Raw genomic sequence first — 27,670 nt, forward strand, 5'->3', positions numbered from 1 at the left:
TGATCAGTCGGGCTAGGCCTGGGTAAGTCTAACTGCCTCATATCACCCTGTTCTTGAAAGGTGGCATGCATGAGCTTGGTTCCTAGTTGTGCATGAGAGGTTGTAAATGACTGGCACCTGTTGGGAAGGGCGCCTCACCTTGATCAATGGACCTTGTCCCATATCCTGATTGGTCAGTGTGCCTCAGGGCCTGTTTATAATTTTCAATTTCCTTAGTGAGACTCTCACACCTGTTTCTCTCTGTCCTTATTTCCTATTCGTATTCAGAGAGATGGCTTTTTAATTCTGACACTAAGGCCTGATTAATCTACTGAACCCTGCTCCTATCTGCCAACTGATCCTTTGTTTGCTGCACAACATGCTGAAGTGATTCATTTTCCCTCCGTGAGCCTTGTATGCTGTGTGCATATTCAAGGTGCTTTTCCTTCAGCAGACATTCTCTTGCTCATCCCTGCAATCCGCTGCCTCTGATAGTTTAGCTTCTATTTGTCTCACACACCTTTATAGCTCATTCCTTTCTTCTCTAATCCTGGTCAATTCCCGAGAACCTGACTGTCCCTTTTCTACCTCCATTTCCAACTGATGTATTCTCTATAAAAGGACACTGTTATCCGGATTCAGGAGGTCTTGTTCCTAAATCAGCTGTGTCCTCTGTTGTTTCAGAGTACTTATACCGTTGTGCATTAAATCAAACTCCCTTTGTGATTCAATTTCTTTAGGGATAAACTGACTATTTTCTGTTTCCAATTCACTAATATGTTGTTTGAGGGCCACAATTTCATCTAACAACCCTCTATTATAAATATTCTGATCATTTATCTTATGTTGCAGTGTGCTCAGATTTTCCACACACTCCTTATGTGCATTTTGCACTCTCTTGCTGCTGGGTTTCTAACTCATTTCTGAGTCATTCAATGAAATTCTGGGCCTGTGACATGTCTCCAGCCCGAATCATCCTATCCTCTCTATTTTGCCAACGCTCTTCCACTAATGGGAAATTTAAAATATAACTGAGCAGTTAGCCGAGCCATTTGTATCTGTTCATCACGAGCAGTTGTGGTCATATAAAATGTCTCAAGAGCCTGGTGTAACATTCCACCTTCAGGCCAAACATCATTGCTTACTGAGGTAACCTCCCACACAATTCTGATTTGCCAGTTTCCAGCATCTCCCTCAACCCATTCTCAGTTAAGAAATAATTTAGCCAGGAGATACTGCCTGTCTTCACCAATTTGTACAGTAATCATTTTCGAAATGGCTTTTTGCACTTTAGTAAAACTTTCTTTATGCAGGGGCAACACTCACACTGTTCCTGCATGGTTTCCTTACACAAATCAATTCTTACACAATCTTAATTGTTCACCTATACACCTCCCTGAAACTCAGGGGTTAAGTCTTAGTGGCACTTTAACAAAACAAAGATGAGTGTCCATCCACCTTAATGCAATAGCACCAAAAGTAACAGTCTGGCCCAATGCACTTTGGTATGAGTCGGAGATAGCTAGCAAAATCCCGGCCACAAGCCCTCAATTTGTAACAGTTTATTGAGAAGCCACCCTCAACACATGGGAAGTTCATTCCCTCCCCAGTCAAGATGTCATGCAACAAACTGTTTAGCAGATTATTTTATTCAGCCCAATCTCCAATTCATCCTTGGATCCCTCCCCCTGAGCTACAAATGATCCAAGAACCAGGCTGGTGTACAGGAAATATGTTTAGGTTTATTTGGATTAAATGTTACGAAACTCGCACTGAAATGTCAAACACCACTTTATCCGTGGCACAACATGATAAACTTCTCTCAACATAAATAAATCAAAAACGTGAGTTGAAAATAACACAAATCCCAATTCTTTTCTTTCTACAAATTGATGCAATTTTGATTTTCAAGCGCTTAAAAGATAGCAGTTTATTTTTACTAATTTGTGCAAATGCATATGGCAATTATTATTTCACCAAAATGTTTGATTTAAAATAAACACAGGGTGGTTTAGCAGTTTGTTTTTCAGACACCCCCTCCCCTACTATTGGTTTGGTTGGAAGACGTCTGACTGAAAAAAATGGAATAATCTGGGAATTTTCTATTTTTGACCCCTCTCCATGGAAAGGCCTGTGTTGGGGAAGCAGGATGGTAAAATTGAGATGATTTGAGAATTTAGGATTTTCAGCCCCTCCACTTAAAGGCTGGTGTTAGGAGAAAGTTGGACAAAAAAAAGACTCATTTAAGAACAAATGCACCCCTCTTCCTTAATGAGGTCAGTGTCAAAAGGGCAAAAAAGATCACCCAATTAAATAATAGGCTATAGTTGTTCAGCGCACATTGGGAAGTGAGCTTTGTTAATTTCGAATTTTAACAAAAATCACCCTGCAGTGTTCCAGCAAATGGGAAATTAAATAAATCAATCTTTGTAGTGAAGTAGGTTAGGATCTACACAGTTTTGCCCCCCCCACTAAAAAGGGAAAGTATTTAAGGCAAGCAGATTCCCCCACCTCTTGGTTTCCCAGGGCTCAGTTCCACTTACATGGAAAGCCTTGGTTTAGAGTTCAGGAAAGCCACCTGCGTTTCAGGACACTCTGGAAAGATCGGGCAGGGATCTTGTCACTCCACTCTCAAGGATGGCCGTCCACTCTCCACCATTGGACCCAGTCAGCTTTTAGGCCTTCATAGAAATAGACAGGACCACCTAGATGGACTCTCATCAATCTCCTGTCCTGTTTCCATGCAGCTGTCAGATGGTAAGTTTCAGCAACCCTCCTAATGGTACATTTCACCAGTTCTGTTCCTTCGTGCATGTGCAGTCCCCCTTATGTAGCAGGGATGACACCATCAATTTTACAATCTTGGGTATGTTCTCTGTCAAGGTTCTCACAGCTAGGATTGGACAGTTACCCTTCTCTCTACACCCAAATCAGCCTCCCTCTCAGGATTGGTTTAGGGGTCTGGAGCAAATTCCCATTTGCAATCCCCATTTGTTCTTACGTGAAATTTTGGCACAAATCTAGTCATACTGCAAAACTTCATAATTGTACTTGCAACTACCATAATATATATACTTTCTGATTCAGCTAATCATGGAGAATTAAATAAGACGACAGCCAGGTCTGCACCGTTTTGCACAGTCATGTGGCACTTTTCTGCCATTTTCACAAAACGCATAATGATTAGAAAAATGCAATTTACTGCCCAAGTCCCTAATTTTATCCTCCACCAATTCACCAACTCCCACATTTTGAACATTTTCAGATCAGCCAGAAACCCATTTTATACTACCATTACAGTTCACTGAGTCACAGGTTGAGGAATTTTATATCCCGAAAATCGCCTGGGAATTACCTAACAAATGCCACATAAAGAAAGAAAATCGGACATAATGGTTGCTGGGAAAAATGCCTAAATGATAATAGTCCTTTAAAATTAATAGCAAAGCTTTATGTGTAACAAATGGCAATTCTCCTGCCTCAAGGCCAGTTGTTCTCACTGGGCCCGCCAGTAACTAGAGTTTTTTTTTCTATCAGTCTCTTTGTGTTGGAAGCTTTCTTTCTGTATTTGGAAATTGAGCCTCTCTTAATTGTAGCCCCTTCCCCCGTCTTCACACCTCTGTCTGCATTCTGGTCATGCTCCAGCCAAGGCCAGTTGATGCTGCGCAGAGCCCAGCCTTCAGGAACAACACCTTTCAGGAAGGCCAGATTTTATGGCAGATGTAAACACTAGGATATCAGCCCTCCAGTGAGAGGTTCTTTGTGACATGTGTGCCTACAGACACTTTTCCATGTAAATCAAAGTGGGCTTTTCTTTTCAAATGCATGTTGATATTTTGCATTTGGAACATAATATACATAACTGTTTTTCAACACGTACCTTGTCTTTTCCCCTGAAATGTTTCTGTTAGCATTGGTACATTTTTCAAATTTAAACTGCAAACACAAATGCAAAGCTGTTTTTCTTTTAGTGTTTAAAAATCCTGTTTTTTAAGTGAAAGGGACCTTTGATTTTCTTCTTGGTTTGTGAATTAAAATGCTGTGTTTCTTTGGTAATAATTGGTAGGCCCTTTCCACATGGCCCTTCAATTTTATCTTGGAAAATACACATACAAAGCCGTTTTTGGGTCAGTGTTTAAAAATCCTACTCTTTATGTGAAAGGGACCTTCAGTTATCACTTGCAGCCATACATGCAAAGCCGTTTTTGTGTTCCAGTGTTGAACAATCCTATGAAATAAAGGGGGTTGCTCCTACCACATGGTAAATTTGTGACAATACATTATTACCCGTATGTCTATTGTGATTTACAACCGAGTTACAGATATTGCTTCAAAAAGTAAGCTAGACGTCCATTGACGTAGTAGTTTGTGTGTGGACTCAATCCATACATATAAAACTGAGCAGCAGTTTAACTCATAGGTCTGCTTTATTAGTTTAGCAGATCACTTTGTCTGTTTAGAAGACACGCATCATTTTTTTGTTCATATTTTGTGACAAAAAGGGTGTACAAAGTAGTCTTAGCACAGATGAGGTGTTGAACAAAACTGCTTTTCATTTGAAAGGGACTTTTCATTTTGGGCCTTTGAATGCACCCACAGTCTCTTGTGCTAGATAGAATTGCCAATAAAGATCTCAGACCAAATAACCGGACAGACTCAAAGAATATGGCAAAGTACTACTTTTATCTCAATTTAACAAAGCATGGTCAACTGGCTAACATCGGACTGATGCTTGCACACTCACACACAAACTTGATTACACAGTGGTATTATTCCCCACTATGCATCATCTATGACACCATTCTACATGGAAAACATTCAAACGTATCAGGAGGAGGGATTGGTTAGAGGAACATATCTACTTATAGAATACATAGGAGTTAGTAAAAAATGTATTTATTTTTATTTATTGTCCACTTTTTAGGCCCTTATACAGGAAGCAAATACTGTTTCAAAGTGCCCACAGGGCAACAGGGAGGGCACAGGGGATGATAGACAGTGTACATTACAACAATGTTAAATAATTAAGTACAACAAAATAAGAAAAGACAGTGGGGAGGGGAACACAAACCTACTATGCCTTGTGAGTGTTCAGAACTTGCAAGTGCAAAGTGCAGTGGGGAGAGGGTTATAGAATAGGTGCTGTGGTGCTCATGGAGAGCAGCAGGTGAAATGCTATGGAGAAATAAGTGCAACCTCCGGTGGTGGAGGGTGAGCTGAGGCAAGTGCAGAGGATAGACAGCAGCAGGGATGATAAGATGTGGGAGGTCAGCACTCTCATGATGCATAAGGGCTCTGCACACCAATCAAGCTACTGTGTGATTAGCAGGGCAGAGAAGGAAGGAAGGAGGAGGTATAGAGGAAGGTGTTGAGGCTTTCCAGAACTTCATAAAATAGGAACACAGCAAAAATGCTCTCACATGTCTGTTTAACTCTTTGTAAATTCTCATGTAGATATAACATAAGAGAATTAATAGAGTATAGTCAAATAATAAGAAATTCCCAATATAATCAATAATGTGCTTGAAGGCAATACTAGCAGCCTACTCTTCTTCTACTCTTCGCGAAGAATGTGAAGCCTAGAGCCGATCATCAATGTGCATAGCAATTTAAAATATGGCACAGTGAAATTAAAATATGTACCCAGATTGGTACTTTCAAGAACTGTGTCCCAGTAGTTATGTGATGTTATCTCAAACCACTGCAAACTTATCAAACGGAAGGACTAAGAACCATGGATGCTTAAAGGGATTATCTTAAAAGCAATCTGAAGCAATGTATAATACTATAGATATGCAATAGCAATCCACGTGTTGCTTCTTCCATCCCATCCAACATTCTATTTGTGGGATCACTTTTATGTGGCCAGAAGAAGTACAAAGGGAGGTACAGATTTTTAAATGGATCGTATCCAGACTTGGACCAAAACTGAACATGATGTGCTCCAAACATCAGTAGACAGTAAAGAGGATAGCCCGTTAAAAAACATAGCTACTCTTAATTTAAAGGTTTGGGAAAATTAAAAATAAGGGTTCCAAGTATATGTTTTAATGGTTTTCATAATTTACACTATGACATTGCAAAATAAGGAGGACACGGTTCATTGCTAGTTGTGATGTCATTTATATAAAGCCAATTTCATATCTTTAGAAGAAAAATACAAAGTGGTGGGGTCAAAAAGAATGTCCCAAATGCCTTGTGAAGCTGAACCATTTAAATGAAGGGGAAGAGCTAGCCAGTCTTGAATAGTAGACATGGGACTAGCAGATTTTCAGGTAGAATTTTCGGGGTTATGCACTGTTGTGTGGCACCCAAGTTCCAAATTGGAGGTATTTATTTAAATGTAATAGCATTTTTTGTTCCTGGCATTTTGAGAGCTTTGTGAAGCATGGCATGTCACTTTATGGCCACTTTAGAGGTTTGAATAAAAGTGAATGTGGGCATTGTCCACTAACCTGAATGAAGACACTCCTTAGCTGCAGACCAGGGTGAACAGATGTTTAACACTATTCTGAAGTGCAAATAGTTGGATTCTGTCCTTAGGTTAGTAATGTTTTTTTTTATGTTTGCACAGTCTTTTCCCTTGAAGCCACATGGAGAGGCCTCCATGTTTGAACCCCTTGATCATATATTGATTAGGTGTGAAATTCTTGATTGGAGATTTGTGTCTGGTGTCTAAAGGGCAGAGTGTCTTGAATTTGAGTACTCGATTGAAAGCTCATGGAGTACTTTCAAGGCCAGTTCCATGTCATCTGATTTCTGGAGCTTTAGGTACATTCTGACTGCCTGATTTGGAGGTTGCTGCTGATGTGTTTATCTAGAGCACTGTTTAGTGCATCTAACAGTACTTTTGGCGTGACATCACAAGGGTCCAAGTCAGCTCCAAACACTAGTAAGCTTGGAGTAGCTGGAATATTTTTCAGAGGATGCACAGCTGACCTCCAACTACTGCAATCACAATTTCATATTGAATACCATTCCCAGATTCATACCTATGCAAGGATGGTTAAGAAAGTCCTATAATAAATAGCCAGATAAAAAGGCTGCCATGCAAGAGCCAGATATATCTGTCATTGGCCCACATGGCATATGCCTTAGAGCCATAGCTGAATGGCTCACATGGATCTGTGCTAGTCGCAGCCACAAAGAATCTTGTCTTGGCACAGTAATCGTCCTATAACTTCAAGTTGCCCTACCTCTGGACAGATTCTTCCCGTGAGGGGTCCCAAACAGAAGGCAAAATAAGGTCCAAGGCCTGTAAAGCCATCCTCCCCACTGGTAATGGAAGCTGCAACCTAGAGCTAGCCTTCTAGCTCAGGTAGATAGTGTCTGGTGCCAGTAAGTGCAGAACAAAGTCCTTCTGAGGTCCATCGTAGGGGAAGTTCAAAAGTAGCTCTTACTCTATTAACGTGTGTGTGGCAAGGACACGCATGGAGCTAAATGGCAATCCTTGGCTGGTTAACTTTCAAGATTCCAGAGGTCGCACAGCCCCATTTTTGCAGTATTTCTAGTTCTAAATCCTGTGAAAGGTAGGTTCAAACTGGCTACACTTTCCCTTCCTGCAGAAAGATTTTTTATTGACTCTTCCGCCTACACCTGAGGGCCTTTGATCACTGAAATTGATGGGATCTGGCTTCCCGTCCATTGAAAGAAAAGATACTGGTTTTCTTAAGGTAGGAGTGGTAGCGCTCAGCTGAGAATCCACTTCACTAATCCAGGGTTGTCTAGCGCTCTACTCCAGCAGTCCCTTTGGGCCTCATTACGACCCAGGCGGTAAGGGGTTTACGGCAGCGTAAACAGCGCCGACCCTTACCGCCTGAGTACGAGGTCCCTTAGCGCCATGGAGCTTTTAACACCTGCTTTTAGCAGGTGTTAAAATCCAAGGCGCTAAGGGACCATGGAGTTAATTACGCCACCGTAATTTACGGTGGCGTAATTAACGCCTTCCCCACTCCCATTATGCCCTATGGGGCAAAAATGGGAATGGGGAAGGGTAAATGGGGATTGGGGACTTACCGCCCCGCCGACCTCGGAATGGGGCGGTAAGTCCGCCTACCACCATGGCGTAAACGTAGTTTACGCCATGGTGGTAAAGTCACGGCCCAGGCGGTAACTTACCGCCTGGGTCGTAATGAGGCCCTTTGTCTGTGGCCACACTAAAAGTAATCAATTACAACTTCACAAAACTCATTGTGGACATCAGAGCCAATTCACAGATAGAACTTTCATCAACATTGGAGACTTGCTTCAAGCATATTTGCTAGTTAGGCTGCCACAGAAAGGTACAGTTTTTGAGATTATATTTCTGAGACTTATTTGTACGGGCAGTGTCATCTAGGCATCACACGCCCATTTGTGCTCTGTCGCACATCACACATAAAAGAGACACATAGACATTGGTTGCACTACATGTGTGACCTCATCAAGTTAGGCACACTGTCACTTGCGACAAGAAAGCTGAAGCTGATCTGTTTACACAAAAACAGAGGTACCTTTTCAGATTTGACATTTGCAAGGGGAACTGCAGCTATAAAGTCGGCAGATCTGGTTTAGCACAGGAGCCTTATCGCATTGCGACGCCCTTATCCCTCCGAAAGCAGTCGCATTGACAGCAAGCAATCTGAGGTCTGGTCTAGCCTCGCCACATGGAATTCGACGCACAGGTCATCTATGCTTTTCTAGTCTTGGTGCGTCATGGACTCTCGAAGAATGTTGTTCCGGAATCAGTATATTTTTTTGTTCACTTTGTTGTAAATATTGCACCTTTCTCTTTTTTGCTAAATTGATGGTATCATTCAGTGTTATTACTCTTTGTTTATGTATGTTGCACCTCCCAACATCCTCTCTCAAGTTTTGTTTTTTTATGTACTAAATGCCTGTTTGTATGACTAGCAAATAAATCTTTGCTTGCTACTCTCTGTATTTTTCAGCTCAGTGAGCGGTTAGCACACCTTTGACCTTCAGGTTTGGATCTGCTACTTAGCCGGCCAACCTTCACACTAATTTGCGGACAGGCCCATAACCCTGTTTCTGTATAGCATAATTGCCTTGAGCTTTGTCCACTAGGAAGGGTACATTTCTTTGTTTACCCGGAATCAAAAGACTCCATTTGTGTATAAGATGCTAACTTTTAATTGGCTGCCCACTGGTTGTGTTTATGTGCTGGATGCTGATTGGCTTTTCATTGTTTCAGGAAGTAGGGTTGTAGATTGCTGGTGGCGCTGCAGGCCAAGTGTATATCCCCGACTCTTTCAGTAGTTTGGTCTATAATGGCTTTCCAAACGAAAGCAAATGTAGCCACGACGTTCTCTGATGATCAACACTAAGTAAATATGACACGTTACTGGGTACAGAGATCACATGGTTTGTGGTTTTGATTTCTCCTTGAGTGGGTAGGAGGGCTAGTTGCTGCTCTCCCCAGGGATCTACTACAGTTTCAAAATACATAACTATGATTATAAAATACAGGTTTGTTAAGACTATCTTTAACAAGATTTTATATATGCTATTTTCCAGTCTTTTCATCCGAAATGGACTAAGGGGCTCATTCCGAGTTTGCGGTAGTTCGACAGAAATTCCTCCAAACTACTGCCAAATGAAATTACCGTTACTGCCACTTGGTCCTGCAGATTTACCGTGAGTTTACAAGTGGTGGTAGGTGGTGTAAATCCCAATTGTTTCAAGTCCATAGGACTTCATGGGGATTTTTGCGGAGTTAACACTGGAGGTAATTCCACTGGTGGTAATTATGCTGTTTTTGACGATGATTTTTTGGTAGTAAGGTTGGAGGATTTACCTCCAGCATGATGCCGGGGTTAAATCCTTCACTTCAAAGACAAACACAGGATTTGGAGGTGCAGTCAACGTGCTGGTAACATAATTACCGCCACTTTATTTCCTGTGCCGCCAAACTCAAAATAAGCTCCTAGGGTTCTGCTGTCCCCAGGCCGGAGTCAATATACCTTAACTCGGACAAGGTTTACACGCTTTGATACTAATATGGTGTTGAGCTGCCGCAGCATAAAAACTGCAATAATAATAATAATAAACCAGCCTTTTTTACGCCATGCTATAGAAAAATACTTGTATTATACATGTATTTATATCTTAAGTCCCCAGTATTTGGTATTTAAAAGTGTGTGAGCAAAATGTGACTTCTGTTTCCAGGACTGTGTTTATTTATTTTATTTATTTATTCATTTGCATTTTTAAAGCGCTCAGACAGCCCGCAGGCATCAAGGCGCTGTTAGAGGAATTGTTTTTTATTTATTTTTTAGTTGCGCAATTTTTTTTTTTTGTCTTAGTTGCATATTTATAATGCGCTTAAATACCCAGAGGTTTCTATGTGCGGACCCGGGTTGCTTCGTGTCATCTTGCTTCCAAGTCGAGCACATTCCAGCTGAGCTATCCTCCTGAGACAATATCACATGTCCAACAAAAAAAGTTGAAATCTTTTAGGAAACTCTGGCCTACATTTCCTGGTCATCCTAGTCTAGCATATAGTTTTTCCATGCACTACAACTGGACATTATTCAACACCCTTAATCCAACAGCAACTTCAAACCGCCCGGCAGGTGCCCAGAAACCAGCACCAAGCAATATGCACTGTTAAAGGAACACAACTGAATATCCGCTTTTGCGATCACAGGGATTTGATCTCCATCCTTCGCACGTTCCTGTCTCCCCAGATGCTCTGCGTTGTTCTAAGAATTAAGATGTCGTCTGCCAACTCTTGTGATGGCTCATTCATGTGCTTGTTCAGAGCAATCAAATCCCTTCTCGGCTGCCTTTTCTCTGAGGAAAACAGCCCAAGCTCGGCGGCTTCTTCCTTTTAATTGACGACCTAAATTGCTTTCATTAATCACTTCCAGTGTTGCCCGATCCAAGGCACTATTCTCTGGTGGGCAGCTGGTATCTTGCCACCCGTGCCACACTTTTACAGTATTGCCAAGCTGCAAGATTACTTTGGAGCAACTCTACGCAATTATTTAGCATTGTTGAAGATACTGCTCTAAGAGCTCAACTTTATTCTCTATAATTTTACATCTAGAAAAAATTGAAACGTTGGTTTTTCTGAAACATATAAAGAGGGCAGAATGTGGATTCTTAAAGAATGATTTATAAACATATATAAGCAGCGCCTGTGTCTCTTTCCCTTGATGTTAGCATTTTTGAAAAAGTATAACTTGACTTTTAGGCGAACCTCTCAAGGCAAGTGTGCAATGGAACATGCTTGCCCTTTTCCTGTCAACCCCCCTGCTGTTTTAATCATCTTCAGACCAGATGCAGTGCATGGAATTGAGGGACAGTCAGATTTAGTACTCCCCCACTCCACTGCAATGAGGCCAAAAATAATGTGTTAGCAATATTATGGCCTCTCCCTTGGAAAACCCCAATATTGAGTCTTTAGCCACCTAGATCCTGTCTGTCTCCATGCTTAATTCTCATCTATATGATATACCTCAACCCCCCAGCGACATCAACATCATCCATGCAGGAAGAAAAATCAGACACCCACACGTATGAAGCATGTCTCCATATATGTCTTGAAAGCTACCTCCCAATCTTCCACTCCATACACTTTAATCTGTCTGACGGTCAGAGACACTCCGCTAGACACCCTTGGTCGCTGTACAACACCTTTATTTGAGTAGTTCTTCATTTTACAGACATTCCTTTAACTGAAGTACCTCTTGTTGTAGGAGTTGCATTGCCACATTCTTGGCTGCTATTGGTTTGTTTAGAAGGGCATTCTGAGATCCATAGCAACTTCTGAAGCAGTGGTGTCTGAATTTTCAGACATCCCTTTCTACTCATATTGTGTGCGTCCCTGGCCTAAATCACATTCCAGTGTTACTTTTGGAGCAATCACTACTCTACAACATCACATTGTTCTTTGTCAGACACCTTCAGGTGACAGCATAGGCTTCTGTGATGAAATGACTGCTGCTCTGCAGGAGTACAAGGGTGAGTAGTGGGTACACCGCCTGCTCAGCCATCACACTTCTACAAACCAACAGCGATCCTAAACATAAAGGTAAAAAGAGGACAGCCAAGAGATATCCCTTCTTTGCCTTTTGTGGTATTGTCGTCCGAGAAAAGACTATACTCTTGAAAGGGGTGTGAATGTGAGATGGTAGCAACCAAAATAGTTTCAAAGTGAAAGAATGTCCAATCAAGGTTCTCTAAACATAGATACACTTTAAGTAAACAACCCAATCATACAGCTTACTTTTAAAAACAATATAAACACCCGTCCTTGAAAAAGAATACAGAAAATGCATGCAAAACAAGGATGTGTAAGCACTCTGAATACTTCAGCAAGGTGGAAAAAGGCAAGAATTGCAATAATGTCACTGAAAGAAGATGTCTATAGGAAAAAAGATGTTACATGGGCTTTAACCAGTCACTAAGGCCCCGAAAATGGACCACAGGGACAGGCAGTCTTAATAGTAAATGATTACAGTTTTAAGCAGTTCACCAGAGTCTAACCAGGGTTCGAGATGCAATGCTCACTGGTCAAATCAGGTTCAAATAAAACTGGTCATGGTGGTCGAAGGTGGTGAGCTGGCGCCTGCAGAGTCGAAGCAATAGCTCTGAGTGGTTCGAAGGTGGCTTTCAAGCAAAGCAGTTCAAGGGCTTAGCAGGGTCGGTTTGAAGCTTGCGTCTGTGTGAGATGTTGATAACCACTGGTTCAAGTTGAAAGATATTGTGATGCTTCCGGCTGTTTGAGTAGCTTGTAGTGGTAACCTTGATGGTCGAATGAAGCAGTGAGGTGGTTGTTTGGGATGAAAAGGTTATGTGCTCTGGTTGGTACGATACCGCATCGAGGCGGTTTTATGATGCATTAACAGCCGTTGACAGCATTTCCAAAACCAGCAGCTTGTGTCCTGATGGTTTGAAGAAGCTCAAAAACATATGAATCACGGTCTGATAATGGTTTGAAACTTTAAATGGATGAGCACAGTTGCTTTGCTTCTTCTGGTGCTGTGAGTCCAAAACCAGGGTCTTAGGGACGAGATATGTCCTTATTCCCTTTGTTCTCAAGCCGGGGAATGCTAGCAAGCACCTGAAGGAGTCCTTCAAATCCAGTGAGGGCCGGGGCCTGTGCACCAGTGTAGCTGTCAGAGGGAGGCAGGTCTAGTTAACAACTGCAGTTCACCCTCAATGTGCTCTGGGAATGTGTAGGGAGCAGAGGTTTGCGCCTGCCTTGGAGCATCTGTCTTCTCCTCTGACAGAGGACTTTGACGAGGACAGCTCTCCCAACAGGGTCCAGGTGCATCCTTCCTGATTTCCTCGAGGGTCCAAAAGGGAATCAAAGACGGAGATAAAAGGTCACAGGGCTGGCCTGACTTAAGTGGTCTAATCCAAGTCGCTGAGACAAGTGATCCTTGCCTCCTTATGACATACCCAGACTGCCTTGCTATGCAGTAAGTGGAGGGAAAAGGAAAAAAAGAGATGCCCACAGAAAAGCAAGATGGAGGAACGCTGACTCAAACCCCTTGTGCTCTCTGACTGCCCTAAATATGTCCCCCTCTCAGCCCGCAGCTTCAAAGGCCCTCTGGTGTTCCACCCCCTATTGTGAGGCAGGCCATTGATGAGGAATTGCCTCTTTGAAGCCAGGCTCTCAGGACATGTCCTGGTGGGAGCCCCGGGTCTAGTAGGGAGGAACGACCCATCCACCCATAGAGTCAACAGAGGCAGACGTTCTTCTCTTTGTCTTGTTCAATGGAATGCAGAAAGTCAGGCTGCCTGAAATCCACATAGGCTTTCACAGGGTTGAGCTCACATGGTTGACACTACTATTATACAAATCAAATGTTGCTTTGAACATTATACGAACTACCAGCTACCATAGCGAAATCTAGGTCTGGCTTTTATTTCAAGACTACCCTGCCAACAGGTAATAGTTTATCATAATTATTGTGTTTTTTTAACATAGGTGCAGACTTAAATGCAGTTTCTGCAGTGCAGGAACGTTTCTGTCACAGCAGCTGTCAAACAGGGCACCTGTGACACCTGAGCGTGCTCTGTGCCACTAGGGAGCAGGAGCTGCTGAGTAGCAGCGGCCCTCTCTGAGATCCAATTACCTTGAACATGTTATTATTTAATAAAAATAAAAAAAGCTAGAGGAGGGATTCCCACAGGATTGAAATCTATTTGGCAAAGGTTCAAGGGGATGTACAGGCATGACAGGGTCTGCCTGCCTCGACCATTGCTCTCCCACTTGCATTTCTACCTATCAAAGAGGGACAGAATGTACTACCAACGCTTGACACTTATGATTGTATGAAAGGGGGCTGCCTAGTACAACATTTGCAGAGCTGTACAACACCCTGAAATGTCCAGACATAAGGTGATCTGTGCATTTTTACGAGCCCCTTTTGTTTAAATATGCTAAAAGCATTTTCAAGCCGGTTCACTCATCTCTATCTCAAATCAACAGTGAAGCCTCGCCTGGAGTTTCCAGTACAACTGTGGGGGCCAGCATTCTCTCTAGAAAGGGATGAATACATCTGGAACACGGGGTGAGGATACGCAAGGGTCTTTTGAATCCTGAAGGGGTCCTAAAGAGAGTAGAGGGGAGGTGAGGTTCTAGAAGAGGGGTCTGCAATCTTTGGCTCTCCAGATTTTGTGTGCTACAGCTACCACCAGAGCAAGCCACAGCAGAACATGGTGAGCGATCATGGGGTCTGCAGAGCTGCAGGTTGCAGACCCCCTGTCTAGAATTACACTCACTGGTGATCAGAGGTCAAAGTGGGAGGGAACTAAATGGTACGGCGTTCCCTTACTTCTTGGGGAAATCGGTCATAGTTCCCTTACTTTATGTGACCTGGAGTGCTGTTCCAGGACAGTAGGAAAGGCAACAAAAAGAAAATAACAGTTCCCCTGCTGGGGATTTGAACCTATGCTCTGGTTTAACAATCCTGTGTTAAAGGACATTGTGCTGTCTCACACGTGCTGGCTAAATTGTGTTTATTTAAATGGACTACGTGTGAATGAAGCCTATTCCCAGGCAGTCACTCAGCAATTTGGGAATTGCTGTAGGCACAAGGGGCTTGTTTAAGCACAGTGGTGTTTGCAGGTAATGGGAGGGGCGGGCATATCAGTGACTATTGTCATGTACATGCCCCTTAAGAGGTGTGAATGGTGGGGGAAGGGAGGGGAAGGCTACATAAAGCTGCATGCTGAGGGGGTCATGACACGGCGAAGACCCTATGAAACCAGCCGAACTGTGACAAGTCCACACAGACCATGAAGAATCTTAACCCAGGATTACATACTCAACCCGAGAAGATGGAGTAATGAGGCTCAAGTCTCGGCATCCAAAAATCACAGCTGATGGATAAAATCTATCGGCAAGAAGAAGACAGGCAGGGCAATGGCACACTAATGGTGGTCATAATCTTTATTCTCTCACCACGTTTTCTTTAGTCTTGGGAGTACTTTTGTAAATCACAGCTTTTTGGGGTGGAGGGAAGGACGGGAAGGACCCAGGTTGGTGGGGGGCTGGGAATGACTGTATGTGGGATGGAATGGAGCAGAAAAAGGGGCAGAGCATAAAGGGTGCAGGACAGAGGAACATCGACTACTTTTTTTTGTACACTTCGACCACTGCTGTTGATATGGCTTGTTCAGCTGCGGACGGTGAGATGCAAGGGCAGCATAAGGACATCATATTCGCAGAATGGTAGTTGCACGGACTGAAATGCCTCCTTCACGAAGAACGGGGGCCAAAGCAGTAGCAGAACTCAGGAAGTCCTTCAACAAACAGTGGGGAGTAAACACAGTGGGCCTCATCACAAGTTGGGCGGTATCCCGACTGGGATACGGCCCAGCTGTATTTGCGTTACTGCCCACCCATCCGGCGGTATGACCGCCAGATCACAGGTTGAGTGGTACACATAATTGTCCATCCCTCCGGCCAATATGGAATTTTTGGCATAATTACCGCTGGCGGTATTATTCACGTTAATTGTACCGAAAATCGTAATTTTTCCAGCGGGTTTACGCCCAGCTCTGAGCTGGGGGTAAAAACGGCCTACTCCTGTTTGGGTGGACCCTTAAATGCAGTGGTAATGGCGTTACCATCCAACTCGTGATGAGGCCCAGTAAGAACAGAGTCAGAGCCTGAAATTTGGTAGCTCCCTAGGGACGCATATGCACGATGGCCTGGCGGACCTTATCTGCCGTCAATGTGTGTACATCCGTGTTATCGCAAAAGCCTCCACTAGTCACTAAGTCCCTGGAACAGAGGCGTTGCTAGGGGGTGGCTAAGGGGGCTATAGCCCCTGATCTTTTGGTTGTAGCCCCGGATAGAATCTCAGGAGCTACAACCAAAATGCTAGCTAGCCCCCAGTCCCGACAGTTCCGACATCAGCCTAGCCCGGGGTCTATCCAGACCTAGCAACTCCCCTGCCCTGGAATAACCCCAGTTCTCAGATTCTGCTAGAAAGATTGCATGCGGGTTTTCATCTCCCAAAATGAAACACAACCTATTATTTCAACAATGAGACTTTCTGCTCCGTGTGGCCGATATCGCAGCTAGAATCTTTCAATCTCTGTTTAACAAAGAGAGAGGGTGAGCGTTTCCTCACCTTGACGGGGACTTTTCTTTTTCAATCTCTTTCCCATGGGGGCCTCTGGCAGGGCGTATAGCAGTCACAGCCAACGTGGTGCCAACTCCCTCCGTCTGGTCTCTGCAAGGAAGGCGCGGGGCCAGGGCCATCGACTTGTCGCAGAGGTTTAATTTACGCGACCATTCATTAAAGTCGTTTCATTTGTCAGGTTACTTTTGTTTGTGTTTGTCACTTACCCTCGTAATCGGTTAGTGCGGTGCCAATTGATTCAAATCTCTGATTATATTTCAGAAAACTCTCATTGAATTCCCCCTTCTCTTTATTGACCAGCTCATTTCTAACTTTACATCAGTCAATTGTTTACTAAGTTTATCATTCCTAGCGAAATAATCTTTGTTGGCCCAGTGCATAGATAATGGCATCAGTGTATTTCAGCTCTGCACACTAGCCCGAATTGCATGCTTCCCAATAATGAAGGGTGGTGCATCAGGTTGTAAGAACAAATATACCTAGAATATCGAGCGCCTGCACTATCTAGGCCAGGGGTATGCAACCAGTGTCTTCCCAGATGTTCTGCAATACAGCTCCCATGACCCCAAACCATTAACTATGCTGGCTGAGGATGATGGGAGATATAGTCCAAAACCTCTGGAGAGCCAAAAGTTGCTGTTCCCTGATTATAGGCCTTGGGCAGAAACTTCTTTTAGAATGGGGTTTTCTACCAAAGCAGAAGCATACTTAAACATCTTAATATAGATTTATAACGCTCAGATGTGGGGCAATCCAGCTGTTAAAGCCTGGAAACCCGAATTAATAGGCCGAGCGATGTGCGTGGTTAACGAGGACTAAGGACTTTAAGAGACAGTATTGCTCACACCTGAGAGCTATAACGCTAATAGCACCCAACTTACCTTTGGGGAACCCAGCTGCAAAGATTTCTAGCCATGGGGAGACATCCCCACTACATACACAAAACTAGTGGAGTGCAAAAAGATAAGCAGTACAATACCAAAAAAAAAGGAAGAAATTCATTAAAACATGGCCACCAAGTAAAGAGAGCAGAAGGAAAGTAGCATAAGAGCATCCCCTTTCCATGCCCATGACTGCCGGAAGAAGAAAACAAGGAGGAACATGCTGGTGATTGGCACATTTATGTGGGGGAGTGCGAGGAGCAACACATGTAGGTGGAAGGGCAGGGATCTGAAAAAAGAAAAGAGACACAAACAATATAGATAAACAATTAGGAGAAGTGTGGCTGCCGGCAGCCACAAAACAAAAAATACTGCATGGCCATAGCCTGGGAGGATATGAGGGAAGAGGACAACAGGGACAACATGGGATCACTCAGGAAGCCCAGAACAACAGAGATATGCCATTGGTTAATTCCTCTGTTCAGAGAAAACTTGATTGGTCAGGATGCATGAGCCGGGTGTACATTTTAATAATTATATCACTGGAAGAAATTGAATTCTTTCTGGTTTTCACTTTTTGAATCTGCTGTGAATAAATGAAGCCAAATAGGTGGGAACAGGGAATATTGATGATATGGTGCAGCATTGGTTAGATATCTGACAAATGCATTCCAGCAATTAAAAAGCACCATCCTCCAACAATAGGACTTTATAAACCTACATCGCATGATGTCATAATGGGTAATGAATAACATTGTTCTGGAGAATTAGCAGTAGCGTGTTGTCCTGTATCCTCAGTAAATTGTATTTGTCACCAATCTAATTGGTGCATAACAAACATGGCTTTAACTGTAACCTTGTATTTCAAAGAAAACATATGAAGGTCCTACTAGCTTCCTTTGCAAACATGTTTGTATCCCTTGTATGGACTATCCATCCTCTTTGCACACGTCAGCCCAGCTATCACACCCTGGGTGTATTTATACTTTCTTCGGATCATCTAAGCATCTGCTGGATTGTCAATTAATTATCAGCATGATCTTTTCACTCTCTCGTCATCTGTCCACCCTCTGGGCTATCTATTTTTCCATCCTCCCGAACATCTGTCCAACCGCATTCCAATGTATCCGTATGAAGGGCAACCCCTTGGGCATGTATCTATCGTCCACACCATGTATCTATCCTCCAGAGCATCCATACACCTTCCAGAATGTTTATCCATCCCCAGGTCATCAATCCACCCTTTGAACTATCAATTAACATCTCTAACTATGTGTCCATCCTTCTGACCTGTATCAATCCTCAGGACTATCTTTTCATTCCTCCTCCTGGCCATCTACCTATCCTTATAACAATCTATCCATCCTGAAGACCATGCATTAGGACATCCTCTTGGCCATCTGTCTATTTTCCACAGCATATCTTCATCCCCCAGAGCATCCATAGAACCCCAGAATGTCTATCCAGCCTTCTGCCATCTATCCGTCCTCCAGACTATCAATTAATCACCTGTCCATTCTGCATACCATTAATCCATCCTCAGGTCTATCTGCCCATTCATCCTATTGGCCATCTGTCTATCCTAAAATCATCTAACCATCCTGCAAGCCATCTGTTCTCCCCCAGACCATCCTTCCATCCTCCAGACCATCTGTCAACCTCAGATCATCTACTCATACTCCAAACCATCTGTCCACCCTCATAACATCTATGCGTACTCCAGGACATCCATTCTCCCCCAAGCAGACTATCCTCAACACCATGCATTCCTCATTGGGAGCATCTATCCTTCCTACAGACCATCAATCAATTCTCCCAGCGTTCTGCCATCCTCAAGACCATATATAGAGCCATCTTCTTGACCATGTCTAACCTTCAGATCCTCGTCCCATCCTCCAGTTCATCTATCAACCCTTTTATGCATCGGACCATATTCCTTACCATCAGTCCATACTCCAGGCCATCAGTCTTCCTCAAAGAATTCTATCCATCCCCTTGACTATTTATCCAACCGCCATATTATCTGCCAACTGCCACACCACTGTTACACCTTCGGGGTCAAGCCACCTTCTTGGATATCTGTATAGCCTCTAGACCATCTATCCATCCTCGTGAGCTTCTGCCCACCCCCCTGACCATCCCTCCATTTTCGAGTCCATCTCACAGAAACACCACCACACTACATTCTTACTTGAGAATTATCAGATCAATGTGGATGCCTGGCCCTCGAGTCCTACTAATCCTGGGTCTCTCCATTCCATAGCGTTCAATACATCACCCATTGGACATGCACTCACAATGCCATCCTCATTAGATAATATTGAAGATAATTCAATCTCATTGACTGCAATAACAACCACAACAAAATTGTCCCACTTGATGCAACGTGACCTCTCAACTCCCCGAATGGAGCAATGCTAAACCCTAGATCTTTTATCAACAAGGCCTCCATAATCCGTTACATCACTGTACATTAATCTCCCAACTTCCCACTCATTACTGAAAACTGGCTCGACAACACTTTATGACACATTCTCCAACCAGCTCCACTCCCCCATTATAAATGATCTACAAAAACACAGAATCGGGAAGAGGTACTGCGCTTACACTGCTGTTCACGAACACAAATACATAACATGATATCCCATTAGTCAAATGTGTAATTAGACCTGCATCTTTTTTTTATAGCTGCACCTCTTCGCATCCCTAAACAACTGACAGCTCCTGTCAGATCAGTTCATTGACCTATCATAGTGAATCCGAAAAGCCTGCCTCATGGGTGATTTCATGACTCCGCTGATGTTCTTGCACCTGGGCATTTCACACTTAGACAGCATTACCTATGCACATTCTGTCCAGGTGACACCAAATAAGGATGCTCTTACTTTAAGTCCAATACTCTCCCCATAAACTAACCTTATTATCACAGACTGCAAACTGCGTTTTTGATGTGACCACACACTCATTCACTTTGCCATGCCAATGCACATTATCCCCATCACCATCAACCTTCTCTACAGAGCCCACCCACCCTTTCCTGGCATCGTAATCTCAAGAATATCAAGAAAGAGGTCTTAATCAGAGGAGACTTTTCCAATATTGAGTTACCCACACTTTGTTCTCTGACTTCGAAACTTGCTGCTATTCACTTGCCTCGGCTTTGCTCCCTTACTTCAATACTTCCAACCTTGAAAGTGGTTTGAAAGAAGCCCTTGATGTTGCGCCAAATGTTATGCTTCTTAAATACAAGACCAATAACGAGATGATGAATAATTTGTTTAAATACATATTTGTATTATGAAACAACATATAAAATCCCTGAAGAGAATCTGATGAATATAAAACGATGCACTGTTCGCACCGCCTCCCTCATCCACATCATGGGCTTTTTAAATGCAGAACAAAAAGAGCCTTCTACAATATTTGCAATTTGCATTGGCAATGCCAACAACTTGTCCAAAGAACGCTTTCAGATCTTCCTTGAGTTGCTGTTCCCTGAATAGTGCGTTACTGCCTTGTAACCAACTCACCAAGTCTGTGATGGCTTAGTTCAATTCTTTAAAATTAAGGTAGAGCAAATCGGTTCTACCACTGCACCGCAAACACCTGCTATATTCCCTGATTCACCTAACTCGGTCAGGACAACACTGTCTTAGTTTGACCCAATTACAAAGCATAGTAGTCCTGAGATCCTAAAGCCATTCAGGGCCCCTTCCACATTGTCAAATAACTGTAAGCCCATGATTGCCAGAATCAATCTATCTGTAGTTGTCCCTGCCATAACAGATGTATGTGATCTTATCCGATTACGAAAAGCTCACTTTGCCGCATTTTGCAATTCAAGCTTTTTGTTTTTTTGTATTTGTCCCCCACTTTTTTTTCCCTGTATGCAGGGGTCACCCCTGCAACCCCCTCTCATCTAATTCGGTATTTTCGGGTTTAGTCTTTTCAAGCTATACCGAATGCGGGCAAACCATCTATTCAGTCTTTTATTTTTGATTGTTTGGTGCAATTCCGCCATAACCTCTACAACACTTAATTGGACCAACTACAGCATTGTGTGGCCTTCAAAGGTCCTGCCCTTAAATGGATCTCGTATTTCCTCTACAGCTGAAGTTGCCAGATGAACCCAACATCCTTTAAAACCACACAAACATGATCGCATGTGGAGGCTCTGTAGAGAAGCCGGTGGATACATTTTCCCTAGCTCCCACCCCCTCACTGCCATCATATTGGAACAGCAGCCGAAGAGCTCTACGTGGGATCCCATATGTTGTCCCTATACCACATCGAGTGAATGAGAGGCGGTATGCACTCATGCAGCCACACCAAATTAGCCCCGTACTGAAACAGTGTAAGGATGTCAGCACCTACCATTGGGCATCATGGAGCGCTGACTGAAATCTAACGAGGGCAGAGTGATGTCATGAAGAAGATTTACAAGGACATACAGAAATGGTATGAAAATACTTAAGAGTGACAACGTAACTGCAGTGAAACATGTACAAAATGATAAAGTAATCATATATACAAAGAAGATAAAGTCACTTGCTGACCAATAAGTGTAAATATGAAGATTGCTATAGGGGAAAATATGACATGGCTAGGACGGCCATGATAGGAAGATGGACGTTGACTCATATTAAGACTCAATTAGCAACCTCAGAGACAGACCAGTGATGCAGAGTTAGGATACATTGGAAAAATAGCTTTGTGTGCAGAATAAAGAGGAGTCTATGTTGGCCTGGGTTCAAGGATGCTGTTTTAAGGAATAATTGCAAGGCACAAAGGGAGGAAGATGGATAAACCTTGTACATAAGACATATTTCTCTTAGATTGAAGAAGAAGAAAACATTTGCAAGAGCCAAGTATTGGACAATTAATAGTGATTAAGGTCTATAGTGGGTGGAGTGAGCAAGTCTCTAGAGGCCAAGAGGAGTAAGAACAGCCAGTACAAATAAATCAAATAACAGTAAGTAAGAGGTAGAAATTGACACATTTGCAGTCTCCTCACACATGATTCAGAAGTCAAAAACAAGGGCTATTAATTAATCTTAGGATGAAGATAGTGATGTGCTTTCACTCCCTCGAATGTCCCAGAACAGAGAGCAGACTACAAGGTCAACTACAGACAGGAAACCGTGGCTTATGGTTGGATTCATAAGAGATGGTGGATTCATTGGGAAAGTGGGGAGTTTTCTGCCGTGACTCGAGCACCTGGGTTTTGTTTTGCTTACGTGCAACTAACGAGCCGAAGTTCCACGGTTGGGTGAGCATGCCAACCAATCAGGGGGTCTGTGGGGCAACGTGCTATATAATGTTTCATAGACCAATCCGCTGCCATTTTCTCTGCTGTAATCAGTATTATATATATTTAGAGGTAGTTCGAGGTGTGCCCTACAGATAAGGGGCTGCCAGTGAAGTACTAACCCTTATTTATAACATAGGTACATATGTTTCATTAACCAATCCTTCCCTTCAATATGTTTTGCAGTTTTCCACGTAGGATGACGTCAAAGATGACGCATATTGGCGTATATAACCTCTGTATAATCAGGTTTGTGTGTAAGTGTGCAAGCATCAGTCCGTTGTTCGCCAGTTCTCCCTGCTTTATTGAACTGGAAATAAAGTAGTATTGTGCCATATTTCTGAGTCTGTCGGGTTATTTGGTCTGAGATCTTTAATGGTATTCCATCTAGCACAAGAAATGTTTCAAGGTGCTAGAGCACAGCTCAGCGATATATTGGCACTCATATTAAATGTTACATGGCTGCTGAGCAACATCACAAATTATATGAAAGCAATCTGTGATCAGCAGTCTTTTGCATGCTGCCTCATGCACTGGACGGAATGGATGGCCATCAACCACCTGTGCCTGAATACTTCTAAGGCAGAGATTCTATTAGTAGGCCCAACTGATGTACACAGTGGCTCTCTCCTCTTCATTTCACCATCGGCACGGGGACCACCTCCTACAGCTAAATCAATGTTGCACTTTAGCAGTTACATATGATACAGCAAGCCCAAGGGAATGTAGCTATTATGTCAGCCTACTTCCATGTGAAGATGGTTAGGGGTGTATTCCCCCATTTACGTACCTTTCACAGGATTGCCCCAGTCCTCGCATTGGTCATGTCATGCCTTGATGACAGCAGTCGGATCTGTCACGGGTTGCCGGCAAAAAGGCTAATCATGCTTCAAATGACACAAAGTCATGCAGCCCACCTAATTGCAGCCCTAATATGAACATACCAAGTCACAGCAGGGCTGATGGGCCTCCTTTGATCAGCGCTTGATTAGCTAACCAAATTGCTTCAGCACTACCAGGTGCCCCAACGCCTATGGTTGGCCTCCCAAAACCACCAGCTCAGATACAAATGTGTTTTGCCATAGGTCCCTCCACTATCGAGGCTCCTTGCTGTGAGACTCTCATTTCACCTCGATCATTCCACTTTGGGCCTGCCTAAGGATCCAATCACAGTTCCCCTCACCTAACACCTACTAAAGCTTGTGTCCACTCCCCCCCCCCCCCATTTCAGGCACTAGGCCATTTCGATATCAAGTAGCAAATTACAAATAAATCTGCTCTCTTGACACCTCCTGACAGCCAATCGATCCTCAGAATGAACTGTCCATCCATCCTCCTGGCCATCTATCTATTCTCCGGAATATCTATCCATCTTCATGACCCTTTGTCCATGCTACTGACCAGCTACCCATCCCCCAGACCCTTCATCTATCACTCATCCACCTTCCAGAACTTCTGTCCATCTCCCACACCATATGTCCATCATCCAGGCCATTTATTTGTCTGCCCTCGCAACCATCAGGCCAATCACCCAACAGGGCTTTTGGGAATCTTCCAGGCCATCTATCCATTCCCTGAATATTTGTCCACGCTGCTGACCGGCCAGTCACCCCGCAGCTCATCTGTCCGACCATATATGGTGCTATTGCATTGCCTACTTTTCCCCTTTCTGTGCCCCCACTGCTCTCCTCTCCTCGTGCTTACTCTGCCCATGCATGCTGGCCTGTTCTGTCTATCTGTTTTTTCTCTCCGGATTCTCGTGCCCACGCACATGCACACGCTGGGGTTTACTCATCTCACTGTGGATTTTGCGGCACAAACAGATTAGGTTGCTCTGACAACCTGCCACTTCCCAACTCACTGTCACATCCACAAACTAAAATACACCATCCCAGGCGCTCCCTGGCTGTGATTCCACAAAACCTCGCGGGCTGGCGGGAGCCCGACCGTCTGCAACAGTTCCGCGAGCTGCGCTAATGCCCTGACCTCTGACTTCCCGGCATGCAGCTCGCGCGCTCGACTTCCAGACTGTAATTAAACCGCACTTTCGAGGCAACGGTTAAAGCCCCCGAAGGGCTTTGGTTTGGGAAGCAGCCGGGGCTAATGGTATTAATGGACAGCCTCGTCCCATCTCGCGGGTTTATGAGTTCGCTGGGTTGTGCACAATGTAAACACTTTGCTCTTTAAGAAACGCTGGCTTGTGTTATAGTCCTTGCAGAGGTGGTTTGCTTGGAAACCGGGGGGGTGGGGGGAGGTTTGCGAAAGACGTGTCTGCATCTCTTTGACTTTTCTGCAATCTTCTTTTCAGACCTGTATTTATTTATTTTTTAAATGTAAATGTGCACTTTTATGTAACGCTGACTGCCGCTACTTAGTTAGTTTCTCAGCACTCCCAGTTTTGGTAGATTGGGCACTGAGTAAAATAGAAGTGTGCGTGCGTGCGTGTGTGTCTGTGGAGGAGCCACGGAGGGAAAAGTAGCCCCACGACACCCTCCCTGGTGCCCAGTGCACGACACCCTCCCTGGTGCCCAGTGCACCCCGCAGACTCGCGCCAGCACCCTATTATCCGCCCCCGCTGGCACAAGGAGTTTCCTCCATATTGGTGTGTGCGTGCGTGTGTGTCTGTGGAGGAGCCGCGGAGGGAAAAGTGGGGGACTAGCCCCACGACACCCTCACTGGTGCCCAGTGCACGACACCCTCCCTGCTGCCCAGTGCACCCTGCAGACTCGAGCCAGCGCCCTATCATCCGCCCCCGCTGGCACCAGGAGTTTTCTCCATATTGGTGTGTGTGTGTGTGCATGTGTGATGTGTGTGGGCTGTCAAAAGGGGCTGGAAGGGAGCAAATTGCCCGAGCCCACTGGTATGAATGGGGCCGTGGGAAGTACTTTGTCTCCACTGCCTCCCATTCATTTGTGGTTTGTTTTCAACACCCGGCGGCCATTAATTATGCTGATTCATTCTCACCTGAGAACATCAGACTGAGGGCACAATTCAATAGGGTGAAGTTGCACGTGCCCACAGCTGTCTGCAGCCATAGGAGCCGGGACCAAGAGTTTGTCTGAGTGGCCTCCTTTCCAAAGGCAGCAGCCTTTACCTCAATTGCTATAAGCCTGGAAGTGTTTTAGTGTGGGGGAGCCATGCAGGGTGGTGTGACAGGTGACAGTAATGAGAGTAATGACAGTGCCATAATGATGAGGCCAAACAAGAGGTAGGGTGGAAAAACTTTGGCCACAAGCTTTATTGCATCATGAGTAATAGTGGAAAGAAAACCAAACAACAAAACATAATGATAACATAACACAAATATTTTGGGGAACAAGGGATCAGGTGAGCAGGGGCCCTACTTCCACATAGGGCCAACTCAAGGCTGATCCCTGCCGCCCTTCATACAAAAGCTTGTGACGTTCAGTGGACCCAGCGTGTGAGCTGTGTCTGGTGTATTTGGTGGACCCAGCGTGTGAGCTGTCTGGTGTATTTGGTGGACCCAGCGTGAAAGCTGTGTCTGGTGTATTTGGTGGACCCAGCGTGTGAGCTGTGTCTGGTGTATTTGGTGGACCCAGCGTGAGAGCTGTGTCTGGTGTATTTGGTGGACCCAGCGTGAAAGCTGTGTCTGGTGTATTTGGTGGACCCAGCGTGAGAGCTGTGTCTGGTGTATTTGGTGGACCCAGCGTGTGAGCTATGTGTCGTGTCTCTTCTTTGATTTTGCAGGTGACCTTCTTCTGCATTTTTCTTGTCTTTTCCATGTATGGTGGAGTAGTATATGCCTTTCATGGACTGTTGTGTGCTTTTCTGCGCTTTAAGGCATGTGCATACCTTCTTATCGCTCTGGTGCCCCACTTGTGATGTGGCCCCCTGAGGGGGATTAGTAATATTTTTATCCTCAGAGGCGGTTTCTGGAGCATTGGTTTGCTTTTCACATTTCATCAGTTTCTGGGGCATTGTCCTGCCCTTGAACCCTTTGTGGTGCGGCATGTGAGCCTGTTCCACTGCGTTTAGGCATCCTGTTTGGCTCGCTCTGGCCCACTTGTGCTGTGGCCCCTGGTGAGGCGCTATTACTTTTCATCCTCAGCGGTGGATTATTGAGCTTCCACTTGTATCCAATCTGATCTGGGATTGAGGCTTGTGCCCTTCCATGCTCTCAGGGTAAAGGAGTGGGGGGTTAGGTGGATCCTGCCCCCCCCTTTTGCCGAGTGCCCTTATTTTAATTTTAAGGCATCCTTTCGGCGTTCACTTAGCTCATGATCCATTTATTTTTTAAACCCCCTATGCATTGTTATTGCATTGTTTCTCCTCGGGGGTGGTTTCTTTGAGCCTGTGTTTTAATAATTGAATTCTCGTTCCCTTGAACGTGTTTATCTCCATTTTTGACCTTTGAATTTGTATAGTATTGTTATTTGACCATTTTTCGAAGGCGTTTTAGCCTTTCGGCATTCACTTAGCTCATGATCCACTTGTGTTTGAAACCCCCTATGCATTGTTATTGCATTGTTTCTCCTCGGGGGTGGTTTCTTGGAGCCTGTGTTTTAATAATTGAATTCTCGTTCTCTTTAACGTGTTTATCTCCATCCCTGACCTTTGAATTTGTATATTATTATTATTTGACCCTTTTTGAAGGCTTTGTAAGGTGTTAGCCTTCTTAGTATTTTATGTTTTTCCTCCTTACTGGTGTATAACTGGGCTTCTGCTTATGTCAATACTTACTTCAAGTGTGCAACCTGCCTCTGTGTTTTGGTTTTATATACATGAACCTTGCAGCATTTCCCCTCCCGGTTTCAGAGATGTGGGTTGAGTTTGCATGAGCTAGATACCATAACCACTCACAGTGCGTCTCGCAACTGGCCCCGGGGGAGTAGGATGTATAAACCTGAAATTTGTGAGCATGGTACTCTGTG

At 44.1% G+C, this 27,670-nt stretch overlaps 1 protein-coding gene across 5 annotated transcripts in view; it reads left to right on the forward strand.

The window, feature by feature from the left end:
• The window catches only part of HTR4 (5-hydroxytryptamine receptor 4), a 1,746,991-nt gene that overhangs the window by 334,093 nt on the left and 1,385,228 nt on the right, over positions 1–27,670 (forward strand). The window lies entirely within an intron of this gene.

Source organism: Ambystoma mexicanum, chromosome 3p, assembly GCF_040938575.1.
Source record: "Ambystoma mexicanum isolate Mex_15411 chromosome 3p, UKY_AmexF1_1, whole genome shotgun sequence".
Taxonomy (NCBI): domain Eukaryota; kingdom Metazoa; phylum Chordata; class Amphibia; order Caudata; family Ambystomatidae; genus Ambystoma; species Ambystoma mexicanum.